The sequence below is a fragment of the Tachyglossus aculeatus genome, unplaced genomic scaffold (genome assembly GCF_015852505.1).
Source record: "Tachyglossus aculeatus isolate mTacAcu1 unplaced genomic scaffold, mTacAcu1.pri SUPER_30, whole genome shotgun sequence".
Taxonomy (NCBI): Eukaryota; Metazoa; Chordata; class Mammalia; order Monotremata; family Tachyglossidae; genus Tachyglossus; species Tachyglossus aculeatus.
In genome coordinates this window covers 4,265,477-4,282,017 of record NW_024044837.1, presented here as the reverse complement: position 1 = coordinate 4,282,017, position 16,541 = coordinate 4,265,477, and the positions used below count along the sequence as shown (strand labels likewise).

The 16,541-nt window shown below is 52.5% G+C and overlaps 1 pseudogene; it reads left to right on the top strand.

Annotated features, from left to right (window-relative positions):
* The first annotated feature begins 3,149 nt into the window (after nucleotides 1–3,149).
* On the top strand, nucleotides 3,150–15,572 carry LOC119921813 (annotated as a pseudogene).
* Nucleotides 15,573–16,541: the final 969 nt, after the last annotated feature.

Here is a 16,541-nt window from a genome sequence, read left to right as displayed (position 1 = left end):
GGGGCTTAGTCTGGGAAGGCCTCCTGGAGGAGGTGAGCTCTCAGTAGGGCTTTGAAGGGAGGAAGAGAGCTCTCCTGGTGGATGGGTGTGCGGAGGAAGGGCATTCCAGGCCAGGGGGAGGACGTGGGCCGGGGGTCGATGGCGGGACAGGCGAGAACGAGGCACAGTGAGGAGGTTAGTGGCAGAGGAGTGGAGGGTGTGGGCTGTGCTGTAGAAGGAGAGAAGGGAGGTGAGGTAGGAGGGGGCGAGGTGATGGAGAGCCTTGAAGCTGAGAGTGAGGAGTTTTTGCCTGATGTGTAGGTTGATTGGTAGCGACTGGAGATTTTTTAGGAGGGGAGGAACATGCCCAAAGCGTTTCTGCACAAAGATGATCCGGGCAGCAGCGTGAAGTATAGACTGAAGTGGGGAGAGACAGGAGGATGGGAGAGCAGAGAGAAGGCTGATGAAGTAATCCAGTCGGGATAGGATGAGAGATTGAACCAGCAGGGTAGTGGTTTGGATGGAGAGGAAAGGGCGGATCTTGGCGATGTTGCGGAGGTGAAATCGGCAGGTTTTGGTGACGGATTGGATGTGAGGGGTTAACGAGAGAGCGGAGTCGAGGATGGCACCAAGGTTGAGGGCTTGTGAGACGGGAAGGATGGTAGTGCCGTCAACAGTGATGGGAAAGTCAGGGAGAGGGCAGGGTCTTGGACGGAAGATTCTCTTTATTGAGGACCTATAAAGGACACGTGATCACTGCCCCGAAGGAGCTTGCATTCTATTGGAACCACCAAGGTTCGAACTGTATAGAAGTAGGGTGCTATTGGGAAGAACAAAGGCCTGGGAGGCAGAGGACCTGGGTTCTAATCCCAACTCTACCACCTGTCGGATATGTAGCCATGGGAAAGTGACAATTTCTCTAAGCCTCAGTTTTCTCAATAGCAAAATGAGGATTCGATTCCTGTTTTCCCTCCTACTTTGTCTGTGAATTCTTTGTGAGAAACGGATTGTGTTTTACCAGATGATCCTCAAACTCCCCAGCATTTAATACTGTGCTTGGAACATTGTAAGCACTTAATAAATACCAAGAGTATTATTTTTGCTAGAGGAGACTGAAACTAAAATGAATAGGGGATAGGAGATGTCAGAGAACATAAGGATATGAACATGACTATTGTGAAAGTTTTTCGGTGGTTTTAGAGTAAAACAAGAAGTGACTTTATAAGTAAATTCATCCATTTAGTGCAGAGAGAATGAACCTCGTAGACAGACGGACCTGGATTCTAATCCTGTCTCCACCCCTTCTCCCCTGTATTACCTAGGGCCAGTAACTTACCTTCCCTGTGCCTCATTTACCACATCCGTAAATTGGGTATTATGACTGAAAGCACAATGTGAGGCATGGACTGTGTCCAACCTGATTAGCTTTTATCCACCCCAGTGTTTAGTACAATACCTGGCATGTACTAAGCACAAAACGATCCCATAAAACAAACAACAAAAAACCCCACATATACATCAAACTGATTCTATTTACTCACATTTCTGCATTCACACCTGTACACTCACAAAAACAAGCATAACTTATCATTCATCTAATCCTTTCCTAATGCATCGCTCAGCCTATGTCTTCTCCTTTCGTCAAACTATGTCTTTTCACAAGCAAAAAACCTCACAATTGGCTTGAAGGTTCGCCACCCTCTGACTGCACTTCACCTCCTTTGCATCGTTCATTCTTTCAATCGTATTTATTGAGCGCTTACTGTGTGCTTGACTCAACTCGTCTTAGCTCTCAAAGCAACTTTCTAGTTGTTACTCACGATCGACTCACCCATTTCATTCATTCATTCAATCGTATTTATTGAGCACTTACTGTGCGCAGAGCACTGCAGAGTACCATTTCCATCCTAGTCTGGAACTCCCTCCATTATCCACTCAAAATCAGAGAGAGCACAGGTCTTCTCGAATTCTGAGCACTGCTAAAATCCCCCTTTCCTCCAACCAGCTTCCGCGATTCATTTCCCAGACCTCTAAACCCACTTAACCTAACTCAAGCGCAAATCAACTCATTTATATCCTCATTTAGTGCAAATGGTATGGGCCCAGGAGTTCTCTTCCTGACTGTGAGCTCCTTGAGGGCAGCATGCACATCTACCAGATCTGTTCCATTGTACTCTCCCAAGCATAGCTTAGTGGAAGTCAGAGGACTTTGGTTCAAATCCTGGCTCTGTCCCTTTGCTGCTGTGGGACCTTGGGCATGTCGCTTCACTTCTCTTGTCCTCAATTTCCTCATCTGTAAAATAACACCCAATAATTGCATATTCATCTTTTCACTCGTTTTTTTCCTTCTAGAAGGGGCAGGGAATCAGTCTCTTATGGTATTATAAAGTGGGTAGAGCAAGGGCCTGGGAGTCAGGACTCAGAAAGACCTGGGTTCTAATACCGGCTCCACCTCTTGTATGCTGTGTGACCCTGGGCAAATCATTTAACTACTTTGAGCCTCAGTTACGTCATCTGTAAAATGGGGGTTAAGAAAGTGAGCCTCATGTGGAACAAGGACTGTATCCAACCGGCTTAACTTGTATCTACCCAAGTGCTGAGGACAGTGCTTGGGACAGAGCAAGAGCTTAACAAGTACTACTATCATTAGTATTACTCTCCAAGTGCTTTGTAGTACCTCCGGGGGTCTCTCTGGGAACCCTTGTGGCTGGGTGTCAGGGGGTGTGGGGGAGCAGTATCCATCCAACCTCTCCCAGAGCCTGAGAAGGACCTGTGGGTGACTCTGGCACGAAGAACCCAGAGGATCCGTGTCATAGTGGGTGGGGATGGTTAGGGCCTCACAGGTCCCTGTCCTGCATTTTACAGAGGAGGAAACCGAGGCCCAGAGAGGCTAAATGGCTTGCTCACAACCACCCCGTAGAACTGTGGCAGACCTGGGGCTCAGACCCAGATCTTCTGGCAGCCAGTCGCACTCCCTTTCCAACGGACCACGGGACTCCCCAGGCTGCCCTGGGGCCTTCCCGTCCATAGAGCCTCCTTCCTTGGGTGGAGGATGGGGGCTTCAGAGAGGTGGAGGTCAGGGGGCCGGTCTTCTGCCTGTCTCCAATAGACTCTCCTCTTTGTCAGGGCACTGCCTAATAGGCAGGCTCACAACATCCCGTGGGGCGGGGATGACCGTGCAATCTCGGACACAGGGCCTCAACGGCCTCCTAACCTCCCCTCTTCACTCCCTTTACCACCGGGCAGAATTCCTGCCGGCCCTGGCGCTGGTGAATGGAGGCAGCGAGAACGGGAAAGAGGAGGAGCTGCGGAAGAACGGGCATGTCGAGAAGGAGGAGGGGAACGGGCAGCCGGGCAACGAACAGGATGTCATCGCCATCCAGGGAACAGGCTTCACTGCCAAGATTTTCGCGCCAGGGACGGAGCCTTTTTCTACAGGTGTGGAGAGGCGACGGGAGGAGGAGGGGGGCTGATCTGTGGGGGAGAGGAGAGCCAAGATGGAGTCAGGGGCAGCAGCTGCAGGCCGAGAGCCCAGCGGTTTGCCCTGCCCCCTTCCCTGGATGGGCACCGGTGTTTTGGGAATAAGAGATTGGAATTGGAGGCGAAGCCAGTGGTGTCCGGGAATTCTGGCCACCCTAAGTGCTCTGCCTTGTGGGAACTGCCGAAAGGACGGGGCCTAGAGTAACGATGATGATGATGATAACTATCGTAGTTGGATAGAGCCCAGGCATGGGAGTTGGAAGGATTTCGATCCTAATCCCGGCTCCATCACTTGTCTGCTGTGTGACCTTGGGCCAGTGACTTCACTTCCCTGGGACTCAGTTACCACATCGTTCATTTGGGATCAAGGATGTTAGCCCCCGTCCCTTTTACAGAGAGGAAACTAAGGCCCAAAGAAATGCCGTTTAATCGATTAGTGGTATTTACTGAGCCGCTTACTGTGTGCAGAGCACTGTCCTAAGCACATAGTACAGCCGTCAGCATTTAAGTTAAAGGCAAGGAGGTGAAACTCTCCAAGGATTCACGAGAGCGTAAACCTGCGTTCGAACACGTTCAGCTGGAGCTGACAGGTTGACCGTGAGTGACATCCATTTTCTGACCCTTGGGCAGAAATAGGAGCCTGGTGGCCCCGGGACCCGGCAGGTGGTGTCCTAACTGTAGCCCCGCACAGAAAAAGGTATCAGGAGCCTAGAAGATGCCTCAGCCCATTTCCCAGTCCGTGGCCAGACATTGCTGTGAGGCGGGCAACCCATTAGACGTGAAGGTTACAAGTGTCAAGCCGGAAGACTGCTAATAAAATGGCCCCTTCATAAAGACGGTAGCCCTTGGCAACTCTTCGCCCCACCTCGGGGAATTTTTTTCCAAGATTGCGAACTCCCCGACCCCCTCCTCATTCTAGGATTCAGCTTTTGGGAGTAAATCTGGTTCCACCATTTCTAAACCCTGATGGTGTGTAGCACCTCAGCCTCCAGAGATTAGGGTTTAGTGAGCAATAATGGGCTTTTACAGGCCTGGATTACAGAGACAGCTGAAAGAAGCCCAGCCCGGAATCAAATAATAATGGCATTTATGGAGCGGTTAATGTGCGCAGAGCACTATTCCAAGTGCTTAGGAGACTGTAATATAATAGAGTCGATAGAAACGTTCCTTGCCCAAGAGGAGCTTAAAATCTAGAGGGGGGATGCTCCTTCGTGGAGGAAATGCCTTTCGTTGTAACCCATGCCACGTTTCTACAAGCCCTGGGGTGTTGTGCTCACCCAAGCGCTTTTTACAGTGCTCCGCACAAAGTGAAGCACTCAATAAATAGCATTGATTGATTCACTGATCATTCAATCATATTTATTGAGCGCTTACTGTGTGCAGAGCACTGTACTAGGCGCTTGGGAAGTACAAGTCGACAACATATAGACAGGGTCCCTGATCATCTGGTAGCAACTCCCTGAAATCTTTCGTGGGGTGGGAGAAGAGAAACGTTTAACAGGGGTTCTCCTCATCCCTGTCATTTAACATTTTCAATAATAATAATAATAATAATTGTGGTATTTAAGCGCTGACTGTGTGCCACGCACCGTTCTAAGCGCTGGGGTGGATACCAGGTAAGCAGGTCGGGCACAATCCCTGTCCCACGTGAGGCCCACAGTCGTGATCCTCATTTTACCGACGAGGTAACTGAAGCCCAGAGAAGCGACTGGCCCAAGGTCACACAGCAGAGACGCGGCGGAGCCGGGATTGGAACACATGTCCTCGGACTCGCAGGCAGGGCTCTTTCCGAAAGGCCACGCTGCTTACATTTTCAAGAGAAGACGCGTTCGTCCTCGATTCAGCCAAGCGCCGTCAAACCACAGGAGCTCCTCAGTTATAAGGGAGCGGTAACCCCCTCTTCAGGGCCCCCGTTTTTTCATGGGCCGGGCCAGGTTTCTCTCGATTACATTCATTTCCGTGAAATAACAAAGACCCTTTTCCCTGGGACTTGTTTACCCGTATTCATGGAAACAGGAGCCCGACAATCGCGGGTAGCCATTCTGTTGGCCGGGGTAACTGAAACCGGTGACCTATTAAATTGGGATAGGTAAGTCGGTCGGGCCTGTCGGTGCAGAGACCGGTTCCCGCTCTCCCGGGTGAGGCGAAGGAAGCCGGATTCACATAAGTGCTTTGGGAATTGCCATGCCTCTCCTTTTTTTCCGGACGGAAGAGTGAAATGAAAATGGGACCCGGTGTTCCCAGCAGCCCGCGGCTGAGTTTGAGGCGCGGGCAGGGCGTCGCCCATCCCGGATACCTTCCAGACCCCAGTTCGGCGTCCCGCGGTCGTTCACGCCCTTGGGAGGAGAGGGCAAGGTTCGTCAGCTCAAGATGAAGCCAGTATTTTCGAATTCCGGTCTGGGCTTAAGGGCTGGTCTCGTTGGGAAAACGCCACCCCGCCTGCCGTTTGGGGGGAACCTTCTTCCGTACGTTTCCAATTTTCTGGCAGCGTGGCCTAATGGCTAGAGCCCGGGCCTGAGAATGAAAAGGACCTGGGTTCTAAACCCACCCGTCTGCCGGGCGGTCTCAGGCGAGTCACTTCACTTCTCTGGACCTCAGTTACCTCCTCTGTAAAATGGGGATCAAGACTGTGAGAGAGACTGTATCCAACCCGATTATCTTGTATCTACCCCAGCGCTTAGAACAGTGCCTGGAACGTAATAAAGGCATAACAGATACCACAGTTATTATTATCATTATTCCCTCCAACACCAAGAAGCGGAATCTGCGCCAAGATCCAACTGACAAATGTGGCCGTCCAACCAGTGGTCTCTCTGGGAACATAACCTCCAAAATTTAGCCTGTAACCCACTGTGCCGTCTCTTTCTGGGTCCTTGGCCTTTATTTGGTTGTGTTCTCCCTCTCAGACATTTCCTTCCCCTCCCCATCCCTCGAGCCATGGAGAAGTTTTGGAATGCTCACTGGAGGGACGATACTATTTGGTGCACTTTTCTGCTTTTTTCTTTCTTCCTTGGTCCCCCCAAGCAGAGAGGTCTCAGACGAAGAGACTGCAGTTTTCCTTCCAGATTATCCTATTTATCTCAAAAGTAAACACGTAAAGAGTGAGCTCGCAGGAGGCTGCGTGGCCCAGTGGAAAGAGCCCGGGCCTGGGACTCGGAGGAGCTGGGTTCTCAGCCCGGCTCTGCCGCCTGTCTGCTGTGTGACCTTGGGCAAGTCACTTCTTTGTTTCTGTTACCTCATCTGTACGGTGGGGATTAAAACTGTGAGCCAGTCAATCAGCTGTATTGAGCGCTTACTGTGTGCTGAGCCCTGTGCTAAGCGCTCGGGAGGGGAAAATACAGAAGGGTTGGTAGAGTCTTGAGCCCTATGTGGGACATGGACCTGATTAAGCCCACGCCCCCTCCTCCCTTCCAGCCCCACAGCACCTATTTACATACCTGTAATTTTATTTATTTATACTGATGAACGTCTCCCCCGCTCTAGACTGTAAACTGTGGGGCTTAAGAGTGTGAACCCCTTGTGGGACAGAGACCGGGTCCAGCCTGATTAACTTGTATCTCCCCCAGTGCTTAGAACAGTGCTTGGCACATAGTAAGTGCTTAACAAGTGCCATCATTATTATTATTAATTATATTACTATATAATTATAATATATATATAATTAATATATTAATTAATTATAAATTATTAATAATAATGATGGCATTTAGGTTGTCCCACGTGGGGCTTACAGTCGATCCCCATTTTCCAGATGAGGTAACTGAGGCCCAGAGAGGTGAAGTGACTTACCCAAGGTCACACAGCTGACAATTCGAGGAGCCGGGATTTGAACCCATGACCTCTGACTCCAAAGTCCGTGCTCTTTCCACTGAGCCATGCTGCTTCTCTGTTATTACCGTTATTATTACAACATAAGAGTTAGTAGACACGTTCCCTGCCCACGAGGAGTTTACAGTCTAGACGATGATCACTTAAAATCACTTAAGCGCTCACAGTAAGCTGCACACAGTAAGCGATCAATAAATACGATTGATTGATTGATTAAAATCGCTTAACTTCTCTGGGCCTCAGTTCCCTCATCTGTAAAATGGGGAATAAGACGGTGAGTCCCCAGTGGGACAACCTGATCACCTTGTATCTACCCCCGTGCTTTGAACAGTGCTTGGCACATAGTAAGCACTTAACAAATGCCGTCGTTATTATTATTATTATTATTATTATTATTATTATTATTATTATTGTTATTATTATTATTATTAAAAGTGAAGGCCGGAGCCCTCCCCCAGGGGAAACTGGGACCAGGGCCCTGGCTCTCTGAAGAATTCCATCTCTGGAAATCAGGGAGGGTTTTTCCCTCCTCCATCTTCACCTCCAGCAGACCAGAACTCTCCGCATCCTTCATTCATGCAATTGTATCTATTGAGCACTTACCAAGTGCGGAGTGCTGTACTGAGCGTTTGGGAGAGGACAGTAGAACAATAAACAGACACATTGCCAGCAGGGAGTTTATAATCTCGAGGAGGAGAGCTCTGTCGGATGTGGCACACGTTCCGTGCTCAGTGTGAGGAACTAGGGTCTCCTTCATTCATTCATTCATACAGTCGTATTTACTGAGCACTGTACTGAGCGCTTGGGAGAGTACAGTATAACAGACACATTCCCTTCTAGACTGTGAGCTCGTTGTTGGGCGGGGACCGTCTCTACATGTTGCCAACTTGTACTTCCCAAGCGCTTAGTACAGTGCTCTGCACACAGTAAGCGCTCAATAAATACGATTGAATGGATGAATGAATTCCCTGCCCTCAAGGAGCTTATGGTTTAGAGCCCCCAAAGCGAGTAGGAGATCCCAGTTCCGGCCCTGGAGAAGCCGACGGCCCTTACTCCGAACGGTTCTCTTTTCCTCCAGAACTGGCTCCGGCTCTCAATCAGTAGTGGTGTTTATTGAGTGCTTACTGTGTGCAAAGAGCTGTATACTAAGCGCTTGGGAGAGTACAATCTGACAGACACATTCCCTGCCCACAGCGAGCTCATTCTTCTTTCAGAAACAGTCGTGAGCGGTGAGCTCTTGAGCTCCCTGAGAGCAGGGATGATGTCTACAGAAAGCGGTCCAAATCCAAGCGTTTAGTACAGTGTCCTGCATGCAGCAGATGCTCCAGAAGCAGCGTGGCCTAGTGGAATGAGTTCGAGCCTGGGAGTTAGAAAGACGTCTGTCTCCCCACTTCTAGACTGTGAGCCTGCTGTGGGCAGGGATTGTATCTGTTGGTGGCTGAATTGTACTTTCCAAGCGCTTGGTACAGTGCTGTGCACACAGTACGCGCTCAATAAATTCATTAATTCATTCAATCATATTTATTGAGCACAATTGAATGAATGAATTTATTGAACGCTTGCTGTGTGCAGAGCACTCTACTAAGCGCTTGGGAAGTACAAGTTGGCAAATAAATACAATTGAATGAATCATTGAGTGACCTGGGTTCTAATCCTGGCCCCCCACCCCATGTCTGCTGTGTGACCACGGGCAAATCATGTCACTTCTCTGGGACTCAGTGACCTCATCTGTAAAATGAGGATTAAGACTGAGCCCCATTTAGGACAGGGATTGTCTAATGTACTTGCCCCAGTGTTTAGAACAGTGCTTGGCACATCGTAAGTACTCAAGGAGTATCATAATTATTATTAATAAATAGCATTAATGGGTCGCCGACGTCGGAAAACTTCATTAGCGTTTGATCCTTCAGGCCAGGGGGATGCCAAGAAGCGAATCGGTGGCTGGCCGTGGGCTGGGCTTAGAACAGTGTTCAGTGCTTAGAACAGTGCTCAGCGCTTAGAATAGTGCTTTGTACATAGTAAGAGTATGCCCAATAATAATTCCATTCAGCCCAATAATAAATGCCATTATTATTATTATTATTATTATTATTATTATTATTATTATTGGGAGCAGAGGGAAAGAGCTCCATGTGTTTCAACTCACCTGTCTCTCTGCGGAGGGTTGAGCTTGTGGTAGACAGGAGAGGAGAAGAAGCAGCGTGACTCAGTGGAAAGAGCCCGGGCTTGGGAGTCAGAGGTCGTGGGTTCTAATCCCGGCTCCCCCACATATCTGCTGGGTGACCTTGGGCAAGTCACTTCTCTGAGCCTCTGTTCCCTCACCTGTAAAATGGGGATTAAGACTGTGAGCCCCACATGGGACAACCTGATCACCTTGGATCCCCCCCGCCACCGGCGCTTAGAACAGTGCTTCGCACATAGTAAGCGCTTAACAAATGCCATTATTATTATTATTATTATTATTATTATTATCCCTGGGCTGGGTGCCAGCCATCGCACCACTGCCGAGGAGAGCCCTTAGGCTGAGTCAACCCAGCCTGCCCGTGCCTGTGGAGTGACTTCCGGTGGGGAGGACCGGGCTTAGCCCTCGAGGGTGATGGCGGCCCCGGGGCAAATTCTAGATAGACCCCCTGCCCCAGGCCAACCCAGCTCCTCCCCTCATAGGCTGGAGGAGCTGCTCCTGCTCCTCCTCCTTCCGTCCCCATGGAGGAGAGACCTTGGGGTCAGAGGCTCCGGGGCCAGCTGGGAGCGGGCAGAGGGGACACCCAGGCCGGACCCTGATTGTTGGCCATGTCGGCTGCAGGTCTCTCCGCAGGAGATGGAGCAGGAGATCCACCAGGTACTCATGGACCGTGAAGACACCTGTTGCCGCGCCTGCGTCTCCCTGCAGCTGGACGGCAACATCCTAGACAATTTTGCTGAGCTCAAGGCAATCGAGGGGTGCAGAAGGGGGCCTCTTTTCGAGTAGTGGAAGGCAAGCCCTCCCCCTCATCCCATCCTGTCCGGGCCCGGGTCATAGGGTGGCCGGCCTGGCTCCCCGCCGCGGGCATGGGAGAAGGGCATGAGACCCCGGTCATCCTGGGGCCTCGCGGGTCTGCATCTCTGGCCGGTGGGGGGAGATTCTGGGATTGATTCCTCTTTGCCATGTCCCCAGCCTCCCCCTGCCCCAAGCATCAGCCCTCTTCTGGCTCTCCCCTTCGAGGTCCTCGAGACCCTAGGTCCACGTGCGCCACATCCGGAGCCTGCTGAAGAGATTGGATCCGTCCGACGCCTTCAACGGCCTGGACTGCAGCTCGCTGTCCTTCCTGAGCGTCTTCACAGACGGCGACCTTGGCGGTAGGGGCCGGGGGGGCGGCAGCGGGGCCCTCTGGGAGTGGGAGAGGTAGGGCTTCCTCTGCCTGCTCTGGCCCCGAGTGGGCGGCGGCAGGGCGCTGATGGCGGCCTCCTCCGCAACAGACAGCGGCAAGTGGAAGGAGAAGGCCGGGGAGCTGGAGCAGATCGACTGCACGACCCCCGAGCATATCCTTCCCAGGATCAAGGAGCGGCCGCTCTGCACCGTGCAGCTGCAAAACCGCGACTGGAATGTGGGGCAGCCGCAGGGACCGGGTTCGGCACCGGAGGGGGAACGGCACAGACCCCTGGTGGGCAACAGCCTCGGCCGGCCTCCCCTGATGCCTATGCCCCCGGCCTCCCCATCCCCTGCTGTGCCTCAAGGTGTTCACCATGAGTGGCTGGAAACCACTCCCCGGCAACCGCAAGGTGCACGGGGACCTGATCTACCTGTACGTGGTGATGGCTGAGGGCCGCCATGTCAGCATCACCGCCCCCACCCGCTGCTTCTACCTACACCATTGAGTGGGGGTCTCCACGGACGGACTCTGGGCTCATGACATGGGGGCAGGCGGGGTCGGAGGGGAGGTGAACGCGCCATGTGCCCCTGCAGTTCCAGGATGTACAGCTTCAACCCCAAGCCTGCCAGCCCCCGCTTCCTCAGCCACTCCTTTTTGGAGCTCCTCAACCAGGTCAGCCCGGCCTTCAGAATTTTTTTTGCCGCCTTTCCCAAGAAAGCGTACGGCGGGGAGCCTCCCTCATCTGCCCCTGTGTGCAGGGCGACAACGGCCATGGCCTCCCAGCAGCCCGTGCTTGAAGGGTTTTGCCCCCAAGTGGTCAGGCGCGGCCCAGGGTCCAGTCCCTGGGGAGGGGAAAGGGCTTAGCATTGGCACTCCGTCCGTTATCTCCGCACCCACCGCGTGGGGAAGCGGTGGGCACTGGGGCCACTGAACAGCTGGAGAAAATGAGCCCAAGAGCTGGGCTGGGCTGGGGGGATGCTGGGAGCCCCCGGGCTCGGTGAAGGGCCGGGGTGGTGAGAAGCGTCCTCGTGCCCTGGGGCTGATGTCTGTGCCCGCTCTTCCCCCAACTCTGACTGCAAGGTACAGCGCCACCCCTTCAAAAAAATCGCCATCCAATTCCGGGTATACAACTGGACGGCGCCCCAGGCCCAGTACTCCATGGACTGCGTGCGGGATGAGTACACTTACACCTTGAGGCTGGGCTACGAGGAGCACGTCCCTGGACAGGTGCCTGCCTGCCCACCCTCCTCGCCCCTTACCCCGTGGCGTCAGCACCCAAGCATTCCCAAGACCCGTCCACCCTCCCTGGCATGTCACTGCAGCTCCAGGTTGAAGGGGGCAGGGCACGGGCACAACCCTGTCCGTGGGAGGGGCTGTGGAGGTTTGGGTTAATCACTGTCTGCCTTCCCTATCTCCCTGGCGTGGAGCCCTGGCAGAGTCGTGGCATCGCCCCACTGAAAACCCAGCGAGGCCAAGGTGGGGTGCATGCCGTTCCCTGCAGAGTGATGGCACCCTAACCCTTGCCCTCCCACCTCCCCTCCCCCACCCACCAGGCGCAGGATTGGAACTAGACGCTGCAGAGAGTGCTTGAGCTGGCTCCGAAGAACCTGCCCGAGCAGCTGCTGAAAAAACGAGCCATCTTCAAGGTACGGGGTGTCTAGGGGCTGGTTCTGTGTGGGTGGAGTTTGGGGGTGGGCAGCTGTCCCCAGCCTCCCCCCACACCGCCTCTCAGCACCTGAGCCCACAGACTGACCAGCAGCATCCATCCCGGGGACCACTTCATTCAATCGTATTTATTGAGCGCTTACTGGGTGCAGAGCACTGCTCTAAGCGCTTAAGCTACAAAGCTACTTCCCTGAGCCGAGCCCCTGTCCCCCCCAGATACACAGTGGCCTAACAGCGTCAGCCACCCGGGGGGCCATGGCGGTGATCAACGGGAATATGATGGCCATCCACCCCAGCGAGGAGACCAAGCTGCAGATGTTCATCTGGAACAACATCTTCTTCAGCCTGGACTTCAATGGTCGCGAAAATGACAAGGACCTCGGGGGCGACCCGGCCACCTATGCCGCCCCCAGCCACGACCTGAGCAGCATGAATACCTACAACGCCGTGGACGTGGAGGGCCTTTACACGCTGAGCACCGTGGTGGTGGACTACTGCAGCTACCTAGTGCACACAATAAGCGCTCAATAAATATGATTCAAGATTAATTGATTGATAGTAAATTATACTGTGTCAACCTAGCCCAGTAGGCTGGAAAATTCTTGAGGGCAGGGATTACAACCTTTCCCACTATTTGTCTTCTCCCAACATTTGGGTAGAACTCTTAGAGGAAGGAATTACTGACAGTGCCAGTGACGGTCCAGATCTGGTCACGCTCTCTCAGCCCTGCTTGTCATTTAGTCTCTGCACGGGATTCAGGGACCCACTGAAGGCCAAATTCACTGTCTACAGTGCTGACACTGTGCTGGAGCACCGTATCCCAGCGAGTGGTTGGCATAGGAGGTTGGCATAGGTTTGAAGATGAAGGAGAGGTGTATGATTGTTGGGGGTTACTGAACTGGAAAACACCGCCCCTCCTGCTATGATCCCTAACCCGTTGGAAGCCGCTGTCCTTGTCCGAACCCCAATTTAGGCACCAGATTGGCTCCATCACTTCCGTCCTCATCCTCGTGCTCCAGACCTCTCCATCCCACTCATCCCCGGTCACTCTCACCAGGGCAGGGTGCGGCTGGGGGTCGCTGACCTCTGCAGGGCTGGGCTGATCCCCTTTTTCCCTTCAGACTCCTGGGTTTGGTCAGCCAGAAAGGAAGAGAGACGAGCTCTCGATACCACTCCTCTCTCCCTCAGACCCTGAGAAGCTCTCCAGACGGCCCACATCCCTGTAGGTAAAGCAGGAGCTGCTCTGAGTGGGATCCCTGGAGGATGACTCGGGGCCCAGGCCACGTGGACTTGACAAGCCAAGCACTCTCTGTTCACGTGGTTTCTGAGGCTCCTGGAAGATAAAGGCGCGTCCCTGCAGCAACAGGGATGCAGCCCTCGGGGTTCCCGTGGAAACAGCGGCATCTGCATCCCAGTGTCCCAACGGTTCTTGTTTTCAGCGACAGTTTAGCCACTGTGAATGGTTTCATCTTTGACTAATTCATAACCTGAGACACTCGATCTGTCAGTCAATCATCCAACTGTAACTTCTTCTTACAGCCTTTGTGAAGCCCTTCCTATATATCGGGCACTATACTAAGTGCTGGAGTAGTTATAAGCTAATCAGATTGGACAGAGTCCATGTCCCCCGTGGGGCTCACACCTTAATCCCCATTGTACGGTTGAGGGAACTGAGGCACCGAGAAGTTAAGGGACCCTGCCCAAGGTCACAAAACAGACATTCGGTGGAACCGGGATGAAAACCCATGTCCTTTTGAATCCCTGGTCCCTGCTCTACTCTCTAGGCAACGCTGCTTCTTCTGACTTGTCCTGATTGCAAATATACTGAAGCTCTGTTCATACTGACTATATAAACTGTACTCTTGAATCAAGCGTTCATCCACTTTCTCAACTTTCCTTTCTCTCCTTCCTCCTCTATGTAATTTATTCTGTGTCTATCTTCCCCATTAAATCATAATCTCCTAGAGAGCAGGAACAATGCAATTTTATCTCTTTTCAACTCTCCTGAGAGGTCGAGAACTGACATGTTCCTGAGGAAGAAGTACATGGGGGTGTGGAGGCGCCGGTCGAGGGCGGTGACGGCGACGATGAGGAGATTCCCCGTCAGAGCCGCCAGGTAGACCAGGAGGAACAGCGCCGCCTTGACCAGCTGCAACTCCCGGACCAACGAGAATCACAGCAGGAGGAATTCCCTCACAGTGGAGATGGTGGTCATTGGTAGGTGATGATGATTCCCTGCACAGGACAAAGATCTTGATGAGGTAAACAAATCAACAGGAGTTTTGCCAGTGAGTCTATGGAGGCGCAACGCATGGTATGTTGGAAGAGTGGTATCAATTACAAAATGACCTAGACACTTGATAAAAGACTTCTACGTAACTAGGACGGAATTCCAAAGGAGGAGTGACACCATAATTCTCCAAGTGGGGGCAACAAGATGACAAAGTTATAAGAGGGGAAATCAGTCACAATAATAGGTGCAGTAATAGCAGCAAACGCCCTTGTAGAATTTGTAATATCAATCAAGCAAGCAATTTAAGAAATCGTATTTTTGAGCATTTACTGTATGCAGAGCACTGTACTAAATACTTGGGGGAATATAATGTAACTGAGTTGGTAGACATGTTCCCTCCCCACAACAACCTTACACTTTAAAGGAGCATAAAGATGTTAATGTAAAATAAATTACGGATATGTACAGAGACTGTAAGCTCGTTGTGGGAAGAGAGTGTGACTATAGAAGCAGGGGATTCCGTTCCCGAGAGGCCCGCCCGCCATCACACCACGTGTCCCTGCTGCTCCTGGTAGGATCGTCTCCGGAGAGCGCCGCCATAGGAGCCCGGGATTCCGTTCCCGAGAGGCCCGCCCGCCATCACACCGCGTGGCCTTACTACTTCCGGTAGGATCCTCTCCGCAGAACGCCGTCATAGGCGCCCAGGACTCCGTTCACGAGAGTCCCGATCACCATTACACCGCACGGACTTGCTCTTCCCGGAAGGATCCTCTCAGCAGAGTACCGCCATAGAAGCCAGGGACTACGTTCCCTAGAGGCCCGCCCAGCCGCCCGCCATCACAACGCGTGGTCCCGCTGCTCCCGGAAGGATCCTGCCCTCCGGACCCCGCCGCAAGGGCCGGGACTCCCCCACTCTCCCTCCCTTTCTCCCCCCGTCCGTCTGTCCGTCCGCCCATCCATTCGTCCCCGAGCAGCCCGCTATCGGGCGCTTATGCCCCGCGTCCGGGCTCCTGGCCGTCCCCCACCCGGACGTCTGAATCCCCGCCCGACCACACCGAGGCCCCTGGGCTGGGCCCCCACCCCACATCATCGCTACACTCACCCCTCGAAGCCACCTCCACTCTGTCCAAGTAGCCACCTGGGACCATGGGACATTGTGTCCCCCTGCTTGTTCATAGCTCATTGTATCCCCTTGCTTGTCCGTGGATCATTGTGTCCCCCTGCTCCCATCCCCCCCACACCTCTTAAACGACCATCTTTGAGGAGCCCCCCACTCCTCCCTTCCCATTTCGGACCTGACTGATTTTCCCCCTCCCCCGGGAAAAAGGCCCTTGTTATCATCAAGTTACTTTAATGACAACTTCATTCGCACCTAGTCAGCCCTCCCTTGCTATTTGGCTGTTCACTCCTCTCCCCAGACATCTCCGATCCCTGACCCCCCTTACCAGTTTCGCCATACTACAGAACTGCCATCCATACGACTCCATCGTCCTCCACCTCCGAGACAGGTTTGGCAAGAGCCCCGGACTCTGCTTGCCATTAACCTCTTTGACCTGATTTGACTGACCTATGGACAATTCATCCTTCTGCTTTGAGCATCATCTGCCCATCTTATGGTCGCTTCTGCATGTTAATTGTTAACCGCTCTCTGTGATGTCATCGTCTGCTTCTTTTATTATTCCCATCGAATGTTAATTGCTAACTTCTCTCGCTGATGTCGTCGCCTGCTTATTTTACTTCCATCGCATGTTAATTGTTAACTGCTGTCTGCAATGTCATCATCTGCTTATTTTTTGCCATCACATAGTAGTTGCTATCTGCTCTCTGTGATATCATCATCTGCCTATTTTATTATTGCCATAGCATGTTAATTGTTAACTACCCTCTGGGATACCATCACCTACTTATATCATTGGTACTGTGTTATTGCTTCTGCATTTCAATTGTAAACCTCCCGCTGTGCTGTCATTTACATTGCTGACCTCACCATGAACTATCAATTCCCC